The sequence below is a fragment of the Scyliorhinus torazame genome, chromosome 6 (genome assembly GCF_047496885.1).
Source record: "Scyliorhinus torazame isolate Kashiwa2021f chromosome 6, sScyTor2.1, whole genome shotgun sequence".
NCBI lineage: Eukaryota > Metazoa > Chordata > Chondrichthyes > Carcharhiniformes > Scyliorhinidae > Scyliorhinus > Scyliorhinus torazame.
In genome coordinates, this window is record NC_092712.1 from 125,464,516 (window position 1) to 125,481,929 (window position 17,414).

Genomic DNA, 17,414 nt, shown 5'->3' on the forward strand with positions numbered 1-17,414 from the left:
TGCACCTGGAAAACACTATCTGAAAGGGTGGTAGAGGCAGATTAAATTGTGGTTTTCAAAATGGATTTGATAAACACCTACAAGCATTAATTTTCCTTAGAGCCTCCATTGGTAGCAGGGTGAGAGGGCCTTCCAACCACAGAATTAGGGCGTGATCTAACCCCCCAAAAAAAGAGTCCATTCTGGGCAAGAATCGAGAGGTTTTTCACGCCGCTGGTTGCAGTGGGAATGACCCCGCTATCTAACAGCACTCTTTTCTGGGTGGCCCAGTGGCAAACGCTCCCCCGAGGCTGCACTTCCCGCCCTGAGGAGCTTCGCTCACTGGAACTCCTCAGTGAAGGAGGAGATTAGGGTGTCATTTTTTAAATGGTGTCCTGATCTCTTGACTCCTCACGCGGCTCCAGGCCCTGCACCAACTCGCCTATAAGGGGGTCCTCAGGTGCCTCCGCACCCCAGCTCCAGACCCTGGATGTTACTACCAGGGTGCACAGGTGGCACTGCCAGGGTACCTGGTCGGCAATACCAGCCGTGCCAGGATGCCACCCTGCCAAGAGACCAACCACCCAGGGGCCTCCGATCCCCAGGGAGCCCCCCAAGGGACCTCCGAAGCCCTGGGAGCCCCCCCCCAAGTGCCGTCCCGCAAAGAGGGACCAGTACTGAACGCCATTTGCCTAAAATCTCCGAGGCAAAGGGGTTAGATTCCAAAGCCTCAGGTAGAGCAGGCAAGCACATATTAGCATGAGATTAGCTGCTCACTTTAATATGCAGATTTGCCAAATACTGATCCTGCCCACAGTAGATGATGGTGAACATGATCGTGGTGGTCAAGCTGTCAAGACCCTTGGGACACACCCTCGCGATGCCTCACTAGATCTCGTGAGGCGTGGCAAACAAGTTAAATCCGGGAAGAGGCTTATCACGGCATCTACTGTCCGCATCTCGCCCCTGTTCGGGCGGGGTGTGGCCAGAAGATCGTGCCCTTAATCAGGGTGGAGGTGAGAAGGATTGTGGGTGAGATTCTCTATCCCGCCAGACCCATTTTCTGCTGCCCCCAGCCCCACCCTGCTGGCAGCTGGCGAATGGGGTTTTGCATTGTGGCCACCCCAATGCCGTCGGGAAATTCCCGGAGAAGCGAAGGATCCCGCCGGTGAAGCGGAGGATCTCAGCGATGGAGAATCTCACCCTGTATGTTTTCAAGAAGCACTTAGGGCGAAGCAGATCAAAGGGAATGCGGGGATAGGCTATTGAATTGGATGGTCAACCATGATCATAATGAATGCGGAGCAGGCTTGAAGGGCTGAATGACCTCCTCCTGCTCCTATTGTCTATGTATCTATGTACCTATGAGAATTTAGAAGCAAGTGTAAGCCATTCAGCCCACTGAGCCTGCTGCGCCATTCAATACGATCTTGGCTGATTGTCCATTTCAATGCGTTTTCCCCACACTATCCCCATATCCCTTAAAGTATTTGGAAATCTGTCATCTCTCCTTTCAGTATGCTCAGTAACTGAACTTGGAAACAAATCTTGTTTAAGCCATCAAGTTTTAAGGGGAGAGCAGGTAGAAAGATTATCAGTTTACCCCTTTCCCACCACCCCCTCCACCCTCAATTAGAATTTATATCGGATGTAAACTTGGCGGATCTGGGTTCTCTCCCAAATCACCTTGTGGGAATCCACTATGTTGCACCCTCTTGCACCCAAGAATGTCAGCCTCCAAGCAGCCCTGAATTAGATCATAACATAATCTCCCACAGGAAGAGACGTCTCTTATTAGCCAGATCTCTGTCTTTATGTTATCATGATTTCCTCACTTTAATTGTCTGTTAGCTTTGGTTTTCTACCTTCAAACATTTCCGCAGTCATGAAGATGAGCTGTTTTCCTTAATTGGTCTAATATTCAGCATCAAATGCACATTTCCAAGACCAACATAATTTTGTCCTTAATTACAGTTTATAAGAACACAGATACGTCTCTTTGATGTTCAATTGTTTCTTAAAATCCTCACCCTTAACTATTTTGTTTTTGTTTTCAAATTACATTTCGTGAAAGTACAAACTCAAAGTCAAATGTGTCTGCTTATTGTTCAAGGCAATCAGTTGGGTTTCACTTTATTTTGGGATATTCAAGCTTTAAATGTTGAAGACTCCAATTCGTCCTTTTCCTTCCACCAATAAATCAGCCCTTCTATTGCAAGCTTGGATAATAGCCACTGCTCAGAATTTTCATTGTGAAAATAATCCAACAGAACAAAATAAAATTAATAAAATCAGTGTCTTGCAGCTGTGGGATATGACTACAATTAAACTGTCACCATTGTATATGTATTTAAGATTAAAATTACAATAGATGAGCACATTAAGGGTTTAATTATCGGATTGGATGTGCTCGGGAACAAGTATTGTTAAAGTACAGTAGCCAATCCAAGGAGATGCGTGGTTGGACTAAAGGTATTTAAATGAATTCTGAAAAATAAAGTTTGTGTACAAATTTAAACTGCCAGGACTTTTCCTACAATAACTAAGTCTTAAATGCTTACACTAAGAGTCATTTCCAATTTGCAAGTGTTTTCGCAGTCTTGGAGCCGAATGTTATTGGCAATGTTGTGAGTCATTCATCAAATTATTATTTAGAGTTGGAAATTCCTTAAAATGTAAAATTCTACTCCCAGTAGAGACTAACTTTGAAGCAGGTCAGATCTGGGGTTCTCCGTTTCCAGCCCTGCTCCTGCTAGCGGAGAATCGCGGCAGGTTCCCACTGCTGCTCGGAGTGATAACCAGGCACAAGTCTCACGCCTTAACCATGCAAATTTATGTATGGTGAAGAGCTCGCCGGATTGCCTCGGAATCCCGGTATGGGCCGTCATTCTGAGCGGGTGGTGTGAACACTAACTCGCCGGTAGGCCCCCCTCCCCTCCACAATGCAAATTAGACACTTGCGCACCATCCCTCCTCTCCCCCCCCCTTATCAGCCACCCCGTTCTGTCCCCGCCCCCGGCATTGCCAATGGTGCACTGTCTCCTGCATTATGGCACCTACGCCCTGGCACGGTGGACCCCGTGGAGGGTCAGGGTGCTGATATATTTCCCCTCTGCAACTGCAAGGTTGTTCGTGGAGGGGGGCCCTCAAGGGTGCTGGGGGTTGGGTGAGTGAGGGCCAGAACCCGGTAACCTCCCCCACCCTCAGGTTGGGGGACTTGTGTCTGAACGTCTGCCCCTTCTTGCCCTGGCCAATCTGAGGATCACCCTTGGCACGGTGATCTCAGGCAGCCCTCTGCTCTACAGCATCCTCCTGGTCTCTAAGTGACCTCCTCAGCCTGAACTGCTCTGCCTGACAGCTGAAGAGTAGTCCAGGCAGTCCAATGAAGAATCAAAACCATAAAATGCTGGGCAATCTCAGCAGATCTGACACCATCTGTGGAGAGAGAATGGAGCTAACGTTTCAAGTCTGGATGACTTTGTTAAATCTTTGACGACGAGTCATCCAGACGTTTTCTTCTTTATTATTAGTATCACAAGTAGGCTTACACTAACACTGCAATTTACACTGAAGTTACTGTGAAAAGCCCCTAGTCGCCAAATTCCGGCGCCTGTTTGGGTACACTGAGGGAGAATTCAGAATGTCCAATTCACCTAACAAGCACATCTTTCGGGACTTGTGGGAGGAAACCGGGGCACCCGGCAGACACTTGAAACATTAGCTCCGTTCTCTCTCCACAGATGCTGTTAGACCTGCTGAGATTGTTCAGCATTTTCTGTTTTTGTTACAGATTCCAGTATCTGCAGTTACTTGCTTTTATCTTAGCGAAGAATCAAAGCAAATACACTTTCCTTTACCTAACATCTGCTCTATCAGACAAAAGCCTTTTAAACTGCAGTTGTTACAGGTGTCAGACACTCCCTTGAAAGCCCGCAATGCTTGAAAAGGCTTCTAATCCCCTGAAATCCTTTAAAATGCTAAATTGTCATCAATTTCCCTGTCAAAAACCTTTCACTAGCTTAATGGGTCAGACACAGCTGCTTTGTCTACTGTTTATTGATGTTTACCTTCACGCTTGAATGCATCTCCATTACACTGTTTCAATGCTAATTACAATGTTTATAAACACTATTGCTATGATTGACAGCTAGTCACCAAGTCAAAAGAGCTAAATGGTTTCACTTCCTCTTTTTCACAGCAGTAACCTCTTAGCTGCTTTTGGAGCTGTCAATCATAGCAAGAGTGTTTATAAATATTGTGGTTAGCATCAAAGCAGGATAATGGACATGTATTCAAGTGCGAAGGGAAAGATTGATAAACAAGCCACCAAGCACCTGTGACTGGACCAATAAAACTGTCAATTACTGGCTAGTGAAATGTATTGCTATGTGAAATTTAATGGGAGTTTTGCATTTGAAAGGCTGTACATTTGATGCCCTTTCAGGTGTACTTGGCTTTCCAGAAAGCCTCTGACACTTCTAACAGCTGCTGCTTTAAAAACCTTTGTCTGAAGCAGCAGATATTAAGAATAGGTAAGTGAAAATGTAATGATTCTTTCACTGTACTGCCTGGACTGCTCTTCAGCTTTCACACAGGGGGATTGATGAGTGGTCTGATGTGGGTCTCTGATGGGGGGCTCTGATGGAGATGTCTGATGGGGGTCTCTAATGCGGCTCCTCTGATGGAGTGACTGATGGGGGGGGGGTCTGATGTGGGTTTCTGATGGGGGGTCTGATGGAGATATATGATGGAGGTCTCTAATGTAGGTTCTCTTATGGGAGGTCTGATGTGCGGGCTAAGGGGGTTAGTGCGGAGGTTGGATCACCCTCATACATGTATGCTCTGGGGAGAGTGATGTGTATTTCCATGGTGGGGGTGAGGATCACATCCTTGTCAGTGGAGGAGGGGGCAGGATTAGCGTTGTTGGGGGAAGGGGGGCTCAAAATGGCAGCCTGATACCGGGATTCCGATGTATTCCGGTGAGTTCTCGACCTTGCATATATTTGCATGGTTAAGGCATGAGACTCACACCTGGGCTCCACTCCTAGCACCAATGCAGATCAGTCCTGATTCCCCGTTGACAGGAGCATTTAGACTCCAGAGCGGAGAATCTAGGCCCATATTCTGTGTATAACTGTATTTATAAAATTATTTACAATATTGTAATGCAATAGAATGAAAGAAGCAGGAGGAAGCCATACTGCTCCTCAAGCTTGTTCAGACATAGAATAAGATCAGGATTGATTTCTACTCAACTTCACCATCCTGCCCCTTAATTCCCTTGGATTCGAAGAATCTGCCAATCTCTGTCTCAAAATGCAACAAGTGGGCATCCACAGCTCTTGGGGGAAGGGGGGGCGGATTTCAAAGGTTCATTTTTCTTTACACTGTGCCTCCTAGTATAGACTGTACAGCCAGATGAAATATCCTCCAAAAATCTACTGTACTGCGGAATTTTCCCAGTATGTTTTAACACCACAAATAGAAATATTGCGTAATATTTCTGGCTGCCAATGTCAGATGATTGATTTTTCAGTAGACGGCGGACAGGAATAAGGCAGCCCCTAACGTGGAACAAGACAGCTGTTATAGCTGTGAAATTCCATAAACCGCAGCAATCTCTAAACTAGCAAATTGAATTCTTCATGCTTTGTGCAAGCTCTGATCATATGGCTTTGATTTATCAGGCATGATTTTATTTATTTCTATGCAGATGTTTGTACAGACAAGCCATATGTTAGCCATTTCCAGCCCATTAACAACAAGAAGATTAGTTGGAAGGAACAGTCAGATACAAGATACTGCGTCTGTGAACCAATAAATTTCAGAGGTCGAAATATGCTTCCAAATTCTGATCTTGATATTTCTTCACTATCTTCTGGTGCCAATAATGTGTGTAATGTAAGATGTACATAAATATTGGTGCATCTCTACAACATGCCTAAGAGTGTACATTAATCTTTGCACTAATGTTGTATGAAGCGAAGGAAACAGACAGTAATTCCAAATCAAGATCAGGCTTCTCCTGTTGACCACATATGTTTTCGAGTTTTCACTCTGTATCCTCAATAATTTGTCCAAAAATTATGAACACAGTGAAATTGGTACCATCTATTGGGTATATATTAGATGCAAATCATCTTGTCTCAGCTTTTAACAATGTACGTGGGCGATTTTCTGGTCATTCTCGCCAGGGGGATCTTCCAGTTTCACCGACGGTGAAACCCTGCCACCGCAGAACTGGAGAGTGAGCAGTGTTAGGGGCTGGGTGTCAGGGGAAGGGGAGTGACAGGGAGGAGCACTGTCAGGGGCAGTGACCAATGTTGGGTGCTGGGTGTCAGTAGTGGGGGGGTGGGTGAGCAGTGTCAGGGGGAGCAGCAGTGTCGGTGGGAGTGGGGGGGAGGAGCAGTGTCAGGGGCGGTGATTAGTGTTGGAGGGTGGGTGTCAGTAGTTTTGGGAGGGGGGGGGGTGAGCCATGTCGGGTCACAGGGCCAGGGGTCCTTGCAATTGTGTTTTGCCAGAGGGCCTCCGACTTACCTTGCCACTGGATTTGTGCTGCATTAAGGACAGGCACCAGGTGAAAAAGTAACGCCTCAGTTTTAAACAGGGGCCAGCACATGCCCTTTGCCATCAACTGTAAAATCCAGGCCAATGAGTAGAATGGAAACTGGCTGTTTTATTTGACTGCATAATAGTGACTATATGTAAAGTTTAATTACAATACACAAGGGCATAATAACAAAGAATCATAGAATTTACAGTGCAGAAGGGGGCCATTCAGCCCATCGAGTCTGCATCAGCCCTTGGAAAGGGCACCCTAATTAAGTTCACACCTTCACTCTATCCCCATAATCCAGTAACCCCACCTAACCTTTTTTGGACACTAAGGTGAATTTAGCATGGCCAATCCACCTAACCTGCACATCTTTGGACTGTGGGAGGAAACCGGAGCACCCGGAAGAAACCCACGCAGACACGGGGAGAACGTGCAGACTCCGCACAGACAGTGACCCAGCTGGGAATCGAACATGGGACCCTGGAGCTGTGAAGCATCTCTGCTAACCACTGTGCTACCGTGCCACCCTAACATAGTTTATGTTATTGGGCTAGTGTCAGAGTGGCCTGATCTATTAATCCAGAGGATGGACATTCTAATCCCGCTATGGCAGCCTGAGAATCCCAATTCAGTTTTAAAAAAAAGAATGGGCAGAATTTTTGATTCAGGTTGGAGGTTGGACGGGAAGTCCCAAGGCTTGAGAATTGGCATCGGAGGGCACCAACTTTAGCAGAGATGGTGGCGTAATGGTATTGTTACTGGACAAGTAATCCAGAGACTGAAGGTGACACTCAAGATACCGGGATTTGAATTTCACTATTGATTTGAATTCAATGAAATCTGGAATTAAAAGTCTACTGTTGACTATGAAACCATTGTTGATTGTCGTAAAAACGCATCTGCTTCACCAATGTCCTTTAGAGAAGGAAATCAAATCTGCCACCCTTACCTGGTCTGGCCTACATGTGACTCCAGACCCACAGCAATGTGGTTGACTCGTAACTGCCCTCAGTTCAAGGAAAATCAGGGAAGGGCAAAAAATGCCAATCAGCAAAGTCCAGGTTCCATGAAAGAAAATAGAAAAAATATTTGGACAACAAACGTGCTTCCTGGCTCCTAAGCAGTCATTGCTACAAAAATCATATTAGCCATTTGACACCATATGACATGGAATTGGGTTCTGGAAATTCAACTCACATCAGGATCCCGATCGGAAATCAACAATCCAGCCCAATCTGTCAGGTTGTTGTAACAGTGGAACTGGTGACACCAGGTGCATAGAATCATAAAATCATAGAATTTACAGTGCAGGAGGCAATTCGGCCCATCGAGTCTGCACCGGCCCTTGGAATAAGCACCTTACAAAATCCCACACCTCTACTCTATACCCCACCTAACCTTTTGGATACTAAGAGAAATTTAGTGTGACCAATTCACCGAACCCACACATCTTTGGACCGTGGGCGGAAACCGCAGCACCCGGAGGAAACCCACGCAGACATGGGGAAAACGTGCAGACTCCGCACAATAACCCAAGCCGGGAATCAGAACCGGGTCCCTGGCGCTGTGAAACTACAGTGCTATCCACTGTGCTACCGACATGTCCATGGGTGTGGGGATGAGAGAAGGACATGCGGGTGCAGAGTCCACAGAGCCAACCAGGGCCACCGTGTAGCCCGGTGGACCTGGTTGGGCACCAGGGTACGCACCATGCTAATATGTCAGCCTTTCACCTCCTGCAGCCAATGAATATTGGAATCCAACCAGCAATGTTGGCCTTCCTGCTTGTCGCTGCAGTGCTCGGGTAGCACTGCGGCTGTACAAGCTCGTGCTGCTCGAGGAGGAGGAAGCAGCGGAGTCTGTCCCAGAGGAACAAGAGGCAGCCGCTGAGGATGGAGAGCCGGCCGCCCAACAGGTGAGGAGGAGGAGGAGGTGCAAAGGATGCGTCGCACGTGGCCTAGCAAGTACCGGCAACACCTATCATTCGAGGACCTGCTGGACCGGGCATGCTGTTGAACATTCAACTGAGCAGGGAGACAGTGCGATATATCTGACAGATGATGGTGCACTTGGCACTGTGGGGCAATGGGGGAGGTCACCCACTCCCGGTTGCTGTCAAGGTGACAATCGCACTGAACCTCTACATCATGGGGTCCTTCAGGGTGCCGAGTGGGGACCTGTTTGGGATCTCACAGACCTCGGTGTACAGGGGCATCCGCAGCGTCACAGAGGCCCTTTTTCCCAGTTGGCACAATACATCCATTTCAATGTTGACCGACCCACTAGGATGCCCATGCAGGAGGTGTTCACCACCATCGGCGAGATGCCTGGGTCCAGGGGGTGTTCGACGGGATGCATATCGCCTTACGAGCACCTGCAGGTGACAAGCCACTCCATACGAACCGAAAGGGGTACCACTCGATGAACATGCAGTTGATATGTGACCATCAGATGCGCATCATACACGTCTGCGCCCGATACCCGGCAGTGTGCATAATGCCTTCATCCTGGCACACTCGATGATTCCCGGCCTCTTCAAGGCACAGTCCCGGCTGGGGGGCTGGCTCCAGGGCAACAGGGGTTACCCACTGCGGTCATGGCTGATGACGCCTATGCAGAGGCCACAGACCCACATGGAGACCCCCTACAATGACGGCCATACCACGACCAGGAACGTGATCGAGGGGTGCTTCACCCGCCTGTAGATGCGGTTCAGCTACCTGGACCACTTTGGAGGTGCCCTCCAGTATGACACTGAGAGGGTCGCCTGGGACCCTGGCGCTGTGAAGCCACAGTGCTAACCACTATGCTACCGTGCTGTCCTAGATGCACTGGAGCATTTGTGTGGTGAGCACCAGATAGTGCCCAAGGAGCCTCTTCATTAAAGTACCCAACCGAGGTGAGTGTCTCTGGGATGGTGGAGGTTGTTGGAGTCAGCTGGATGGGAAATCTGTGTCATCCTCGGACTTGAGCTCTGGGGTGGCCTGGGTCTCGGACATATAGCTCCCCTCCGTGTCGGTATCCTCAGCACCGGGGCTCTGGCTGTGGGCGGGGGACACCAGAAGGACCTGCCCCATCACTGCAAGACAGGACGCATGATTAGACAGCGGGGCTGGTGGGTGTGTGTGGAGCAGGGATGAGGGGTGGTATGGATGTGGGGGTGGTGTGGGGATGAGGATGGTGTGGGGTTGAGGGTGGTGTGGGGTTGAGTGTGTTGTAGGGGAGGGGTGAGGGAGGTGTGGGTTGAGGGTGGTGTGGGGTGAGGGTGACACACATGCTCACAGGGAATTGCAACTCAGCGGGGTCTCACCTCCTCGTCCAAGGTCGATCTCCACCCCGGTGATTGCCCATTCTTCGGGCCCACTGGCCACATCCAGGGCCAACTGCTTTGCTAGAGGTGAGGGGCCACAGGTCTAGCGGCCCCCCTCCAGTCTTTTCCCACTCCCGGCGGTTATGGGCAGCCTTCCTTCTGGGGGGGGGTGGCATGAGGTGCAGGGTTGGCATTCGGCAGCTCTCTGGGTGGGGGGCGTAGGGTTACGGATGTGTGGGACAGGGGTTGGTGCCACAGGCACAGTGTTGCCTACTCGCTCTGGCCACCCTGCGGAGGTGGCGCAGTTTCTTCCGGCATTGCTGGTCGGTCCGGATGGTGTTGTTCGTGGTGCTTACTGTCTCGGCCACCTTCCCGGGCCGACGTACATAGTCACCCGCTTCTCCTCCACGATTTCCTGGAGGGTCTCAAGCTCGGCATTCGTGTATCTTGGGGACGGTCGTTTTGCTGCCACCTTGTTGGCTGGGATGGTGTGAGTGGGGAGTGAAGTGTGTATGTGCGGCTGCAGCTTGTCAGCCTCTGAGTGTCAATCGCCAATCCAGCGAATTCAACACCATTTCTCATTGGAATCGATTGTGTTGCGCTGGTGCTAGCCCTTAACGGTCGCTGAATTTGTCCAGGTGCAGAGCCAGTTTTGATGTCGTGGAACTCCACGAATCCTGCCCCACAAGCAACATTTAGTCTCAGGAACGGAGAATTCTGCCGCATGTTATTTGGTATAACTCAAAACACAGTATTGAAATTATTTGCTGGAAGTTTCCTTACTGGTTTCTCCTGTTGCATTGCTGCATTTTGGTGGAAACGCTATTTACATGTGTAAACAGGGTTTTTGCTAAATTCCCAATCAAATTACAGCGGCAGAGAGGAAGAACCATGAACACATTTCCCCTGGTAGAAATACTTGTATTATCCTGTTGTGAGCTTTGTAAACCAGATGCCAAACAAGAGAAAAAGCACACGTTAACAAGATAAACACCACACTTGCTGGCTGCGTATGATGTCTTTGAAATAGGGAGCAGTAGTATAGGCTTAAACAATTAACAAGTAACAACCATGTCCACATGTTCTGGGCATGTCCAAAGCTGAAGGGATTTTGGCAGGGGTTTGCGGACGTCATGTCTAAGGTACTAAATACAAGGGTGGCATTGAGTCCCGCAGTGGCGATTTTCGGAATGTCGCAGGATCCGGGAATCCAGGTAGACGTTCTGGCCTTTGCTTCCCTGGTAGCCCGGAGGCGGATATTACTAGCATGGAGGGACTCAAGGCCCCCGAAGTCGGAGACCTGGCTATCAGACATGGCTAGCTTTCTCTGCCTGGAGAAAATTAGGTTCGCCTTGCGAGGGTCACTGCCAGGGTTCGCCTGGAGGTGGCAACCATTCATCGACTTCTTCGCAGAGAAGTAATCGTCAGCAGAAGGTGGGGGGGGGTTAGGTTAGTGTAGATTAGGGGGTTAATTAAGGTGGGACCTGTGGGGGAGGATGGTGGTATTTGCACTATGTTTATATTTTTATGTACATTGTTTATATTGCTGCTGTTAAAATGCCAAAAAAATACCTCAATAAAATGTTTATTCAAAAAAAATTAACAAGTAACTTTTAGTACTTTGTTCTAGACTTTTAGCAGTATCAACATTGAATCCAGCAAAATCCTACTTTAATTCTCTCAGGATAGCCTATAATGGAGCATTAGTTCTTTCACAATAAACTGGTTGAATGATAATTGTTTCTCGTTTAGTTTAGTAATCTCAGAGTGGTCCCTGTAGAACAGTGGGCGCAATTCTCCCATCGGGAGATTAAGTCCCGACGCCGGAGTGAAAACCGGGGTGCGGGATTCTCCAGTCCCGCGCCGAAATGCCCACGCCGCCGTGAACGCCGTTGAGGTTCATGACGGCGCGAAACGGCCCCGATCCCGAACGATTCAGGCCCCGACAATGGGCTAGGATCGGGGCCCACCCCATCTACACGCGCCGGGCCTTGTCGCCGCATAAAGGCGGCGCCGCATAAATGACGCGGCCGGCGCCGCATAACTGGCGTCCCCCGCGAATGCGCGGGTTGGCCAGCGCCAACCCGCGCATGCGTGGTTGCCGTCCTCTCTAAGTCCGCCCCGCAAGAAGATGGTGGACGGATCTTGCGGGGCCGCGGAAGGAAGGAGGTCCTCCTTCAGAGAGGACGGGCCGACGATCGGTGGGCACCGATCGCGGGCCACCCCACATTTGAGGTACCCCCCGGTGCAGGATCCCCCCTCGCCCCCCCCCCTCCCCCCCCGCAGGCCGCCCCCCCAGCGTTCGCGCACTGTTCCCGACGGCAGCGACCAGGTGTGGACGGCGCCGGGGCGAACCCGCCGTTTTGGCCTGGCTGCTCGGTCCATCCAGGGCTGAGAATAGCGGGGGTGCCGGAGAATCGCCATTTTGGGTGTCTCCGGTGATTCTCCGGCCTGCGGCCCGCGGAACTCGACCGGGCCGTTCCCGCCGCTTGGGAGAATCGCGGGAGGATGTCGGACCGGCGTCCCGGGAAATTTTGGCGGCTCAGGCGATTCTCCCAACCGGCGCGGGAGTGGAGAATCCCGCCCCGGGTGTTTCACTCCGGCGTCGGAGGCCGTTCCCAGCCCCCTAGTCTCCCGCCCCCGGGGGGCTAGGAGTGGCGCCGCGGCATTTACGCGCCTTGCCGGGCCTTGGCGCCGTGTAAAAGTGGCGCTGCGTAAATGATGCGGCCGCCCCGCAAGAAGATGTCGGATGGATCTTGTGGGGCAGCGGAAGAAAGGAGGTCCTCCTTTAGAGAGGCCGGCCCTCTGATCGGTGGGCACCAATCGCGGGCCAGACCCCTTTAGGCCCCCCGTGGTGGAGGAACCCCCCTCGGCCCGCCACAGGCCGCCCCCCCAGCGTTCCCGCGCTGTTTCCGCCGGCAGCGACCAGGTGTGGATGGCGCCGGCGGGAACCTGTCGTGTTGGGCAGGCCGTTCGGCCCCTCTGGGCCGGAGAATCGCCACTCGCCCATTACCAACGACAAGCGGCGATTCTCCCAGCAGCCGTGATTCGCGCCGCGCCGGTTTGGGAGGGGTGGGAGAATCGCGTGCGGGCGTCGGTGTGGCGGGACTCGGGCGATTCTCCCACCCGGCTTGGGGGGGCGGGGGTCGAATTCCACCCCTGATTTTCATTAGTCTGTACTTTTTGACAATGCAGGAGAAACAACGGTATATTCTTCAATTCAGTTACACCCAGTCTTGCATAAATAATACAAATATATTCTAAATCTCTTTTAATTCACACTTGTTACAGTCAAGAGGGGTTAATTTAAAAATCCCTGACCTCTTCTTTCACCACCCCCCTGTAAACAGAAAGGTGTTTTGATTTGCTTCCCCCTTTAGAGGTGATAGCGTATTTCCCAATTCCACAGTTTTGGTGTGATCCAATTTCCTATTAATAACCCCACAGTGAACGTGAGATAGGATGAACTCAAGGGGTTAGTTTATTTGCACATACTCACACCCCAAGAGGAGGATGGCAATGTTGCCTCCTTGTCATTCATACAGTAAAAGAGGGATAGAAAAAAGAAAGATTTACAGGAAAACAACCACAGAGGAAATAATTATTGTTTCATGTGAGTTCCAGAATTCAGAATCATAGCCCACTGAGGTATTTCTTTATTGAGGCTGGCGGGTCAGAAGTGATGCTGCATAATTTACATTTCCAGTGGAATTGACTTCACACAATGCGATAGGCACGCAGAGAGGGATCAATCTTGTAGGCAATGGCTGAGATGTTTCAGCAGAAAACAACATAGATGCGGCTAGGTATTCGATCTGGGCAGAGCTCTTTTTCAGTCTGCTAGTTAGATGGTAAAATGGCAGACTGAAGCTTTCCAGTATACAAGAAAACGGTTATAACCTGCCTGCTTACCATTGGCTGGGGACTAATGACAATCCCACAATCCTGTGGGAGTATGAGCTTCCCCAATGAGGGGGGCGGAGAAATCATTAGCAGACTCCCTGCATAAATAAAGCTGGCCAGTTTGGAACCAGCAGGAAGGAGTAAGCAGCAAGCGAGGTTGCTGCTGTTGTGTATATATATATATATATATGTTATTGTAAATAAATGTTATTTCTTTGTATCCTTGAAACTCGTGCTGGATTCTTCGTGGCCCTCACAAAACTGGCGACCAAGATGAGATGGTTTTAAAAAATATATATATATTTATTAAAGTTTTTTAACACAATCTTTCACCCTTACAAACAATAACCCCCCCCTTCATAACAAAATAACAAGAAATCGCACAGAGGAAGATATATACATGGTAAAATGATATGTTACATAGCTTTGTACACTGGCTCTCTCCCGCACGTGCCAGTTTCCCCAATCCTTCATGTTATCTCTTGCTCATCCACCCTCCCAGGCAATCCCCCATTCCCCCCCCCCTCCTCTGCTCCCTAGGTAGTAGCTCCCTAGGTTTGGCAGCGCCAACCCTCCTCGGTCCCTACTGCGTTCCAGGAACCCTCTTCTTATCCTCGGGGTCCTATTCGCCCACACAAACCCCATAATACTCCTACCTACCCTCTTAAAAAAGGCCTTAGTGATCACGATGGGAAGGCACTGAACCACAAACAGAAACCTCGGAAGGACCACCATTTTGACCGACTGCACTCTATCCGCTAGCGAGAGCGGTAACATGTCCCATCTTTTGAAGTCCTCCTCCATTTGCTCCACCAACCTCGTCAGATTCAGTTTATGTAGGGCCCCCCAACTCCTGGCTATCTGGATCCCCAGATACCGAAAGCTCCCCTCCGCCCTCCTCAGCGGTAGATCCCCTATCCCTCTCTCTTGGTCCCCTGCCTGTAGTACAAAGAGCTCACTCTTCCCTACATTGAGCTTATAGCTCGAAAACTCCCCAAACTCCCTTAGTCTCCCTTAGATGGTGAGGGACCTCCACCATCCCCTCCATTGGATCTGCCATGTACAGCAACAGGTCATCCGCATAAAGTGACACCCGATGCTCTTCTCCCCCTCGGACCACCCCCCTCCATTTACTAGACTCCCTCAATGACATGGCCAAGGGTTCGATCGCCAATGCAAACAACAGGGGGGACAGGGGGCACCCTTGCCTCGTCCCTCGGTACAGCCGAAGGTACTCCGACCTCCGCCGGTTCGTCACTACACTCGCCACCAGGGCTCTGTAAAGGAGCTTAACCCAACTGATAAACCCTCCCCCGAACCCAAACCTACGCAGCACCTCCCAGAGGTATTCCCACTTTACTCGGTCAAAGGCCTTCTCCGCGTCCATAGCTGCCACTATCTCCGCCTCTCCCTCCTCCGATTGCATCATTATCACGTTTAAGAGCCACCGCACATTAGTGTTTAATTGCCTGCCCTTTACGAATCCCGTCTGGTCCTCGTGGATCACCCCCGGGACACAGTCCTCGATCCTCGTGGCCAGCACTTTTGCCAGCAACTTAGCATCCACATTGAGGAGCGAGATCAGCCTGTATGATCCACATTGCAGTGGGTTCTTGTCCCACTTTAGGATCAAAGAAATCGTCGCTTCCGACATTGTCGGGGGCAGGGTCCCCTCCTCTCTTGCCTCATTAAAGGTCCTCACTAGTAGCGGGGCCAGCAGGTCTACGTACTTCCTGTAGAACTCCACCGGGAACCCATCCGGTCCCGAGGCCTTCCCCACCTGCATGCTCCCCAAACCCTTGCTCAGCTCCTCCAACCCAATTGGTGCCCCCAAAGCAGCCACCTCTTGCTCCTCCAATCTCAGGAATCTCAGTTGGTCTAGGAATCGTCTCATCCCCTCTTCCCCCGCTGGGGGCTGGGATCTGTACAGCCCTTCATAGAAGGCCTTGAATACCTTGTTTATTTTTGTCGCACTCCGAACCGTGGCTCCCCTTCCATCTTTGACTCCCCCTATTTCCCTCGCTGCCATCCTCTTACGGAGCTGGTGTGCCAGCATCCGACTAGCCTTTTCCCCATACTCGTAGGTCGCCCCCTGCGCCTTCCTCCACTGTGCCTCTGCCTTCCCTGTGGTCAACAGGTCACCGTCTGGAGCCGTCGTCTTTCCCCAAGTAATCTCTCCAGGGCCTCTGCGTATCTCCTGTCCACTCTTAAAATCTCCGCCACTAACCTCTCCCTTTCCATGCCCTCTGTCTTCTCCCTATGAGCCCTGATGGAAATTAGCTCTCCCCTGATCACCGCCTCCAACGCCTCCCATACCACCCGCACCTCCCCGTTGTCATTGGCCTCCAAGTACCTTTCGATGCACCCCCTCACCTTCCCACACACCACCTCATCTGCCAGCAGTCCCACTTCCAGCCGCCACAGCGGACGTTGGTCCCTCTCCTCGCCCAGCTCCAGTTCCACCCAGTGCAGGGCGTGATCCGAAACGGCTATGGCCGAATACTCCGTCCCCTCCACCCTCGGGATGAGCGCCCTGCCCAGAACAAAAAAATCTATCCGGGAGTAGGCTTTGTGCACATTTGAGAAAAAAGAAAATTCCCTGGCCTGCGGCCTTGCAGACCTCCATGGGTCCACTCCCCCCATCTGATCCATTAAACCCCTAAGCACCTTGGCCGCCGCCGGTCTCTTTCCAGTCCTTGATCTGGAGCGGTCCAGTGCTGGGTCCAACACTGTATTGAAGTCCCCACCCATTATCAGGCCTCCTACCTCCAGGTCCGGAATGCGCCCCAACATGCGCTTCTTGAATCCAGCATCATCCCAGTTCGGGGCGTATACATTTACCAACACCACCCACATCCCCTGTAACCTACCGCTCACCATCACATATCGCCCTCCATTATCCACTACGATAGTCTTGGCCGCAAATGACACCCGCTTCCCCACTAATATTGCCACCCCTCTATTCTTCGCGTCCAGTCCCAAGTGAAATACCTGTCCTACCCATCCCTTTCTTAACCTGACCTGGTCCACCACCTTCAGATGTGTCTCTTGGAGCATGGCCACGTCCACCTTCAGTCCCTTTAAGTGCGCGAACACTCGTGCCCTCTTCACCGGCCCGTTCAGGCCCCTCACGTTCCATGTTATCAGCCGGATTGGAGGGGCTCTCACCCCCCCCCCCCCCCCGCCGCCGACTAGCCATCTCCTTTTCTAGGCCAGTCCCGTGTCCGCGCCGCCCTCACCCTCCAGTCCCCCAGCCGGGGGACCCCCGCCCCGACCACCTCTTCTGTGTCCCATTCCCTTTCAGCCAGTGCAGCAGCAACCCTTTTTCCCCCCCTTCTCCCCCTCCCCTGTCTAGCTTTTTTGCTCCCCCCATATCACTCCCGTAAGTCAGCTGGCACCTGCTGACCCCGGCTTCCCCCCCCCGTCCCATCGACCTCCCCGTGTGGGAGTGTCCCAATCAGTATGCGTTCCTCCATTCCCCTTCCCGCCTTTCGTCCCTCGCGCGGGAAAAACCCCGCGCTTTCCAAAGCCTTCCCCGCCCCCTCTGGCGCAGCTCCTGTCGCGGACTTGTCTCTCTCCCCCAGCCCATGTAACATTTCCTGCGCGTGATTGACCCCCTATATACAACAACCATCACACATCAAACCTCAAACATCCCCCCCACCC

General features: G+C 51.1%; 1 protein-coding gene across 1 annotated transcript in view; it reads left to right on the forward strand.

Annotated features, from left to right (window-relative positions):
* Positions 1–17,414, forward strand: part of LOC140424998 (raftlin-like) — a 237,064-nt gene that overhangs the window by 148,245 nt on the left and 71,405 nt on the right.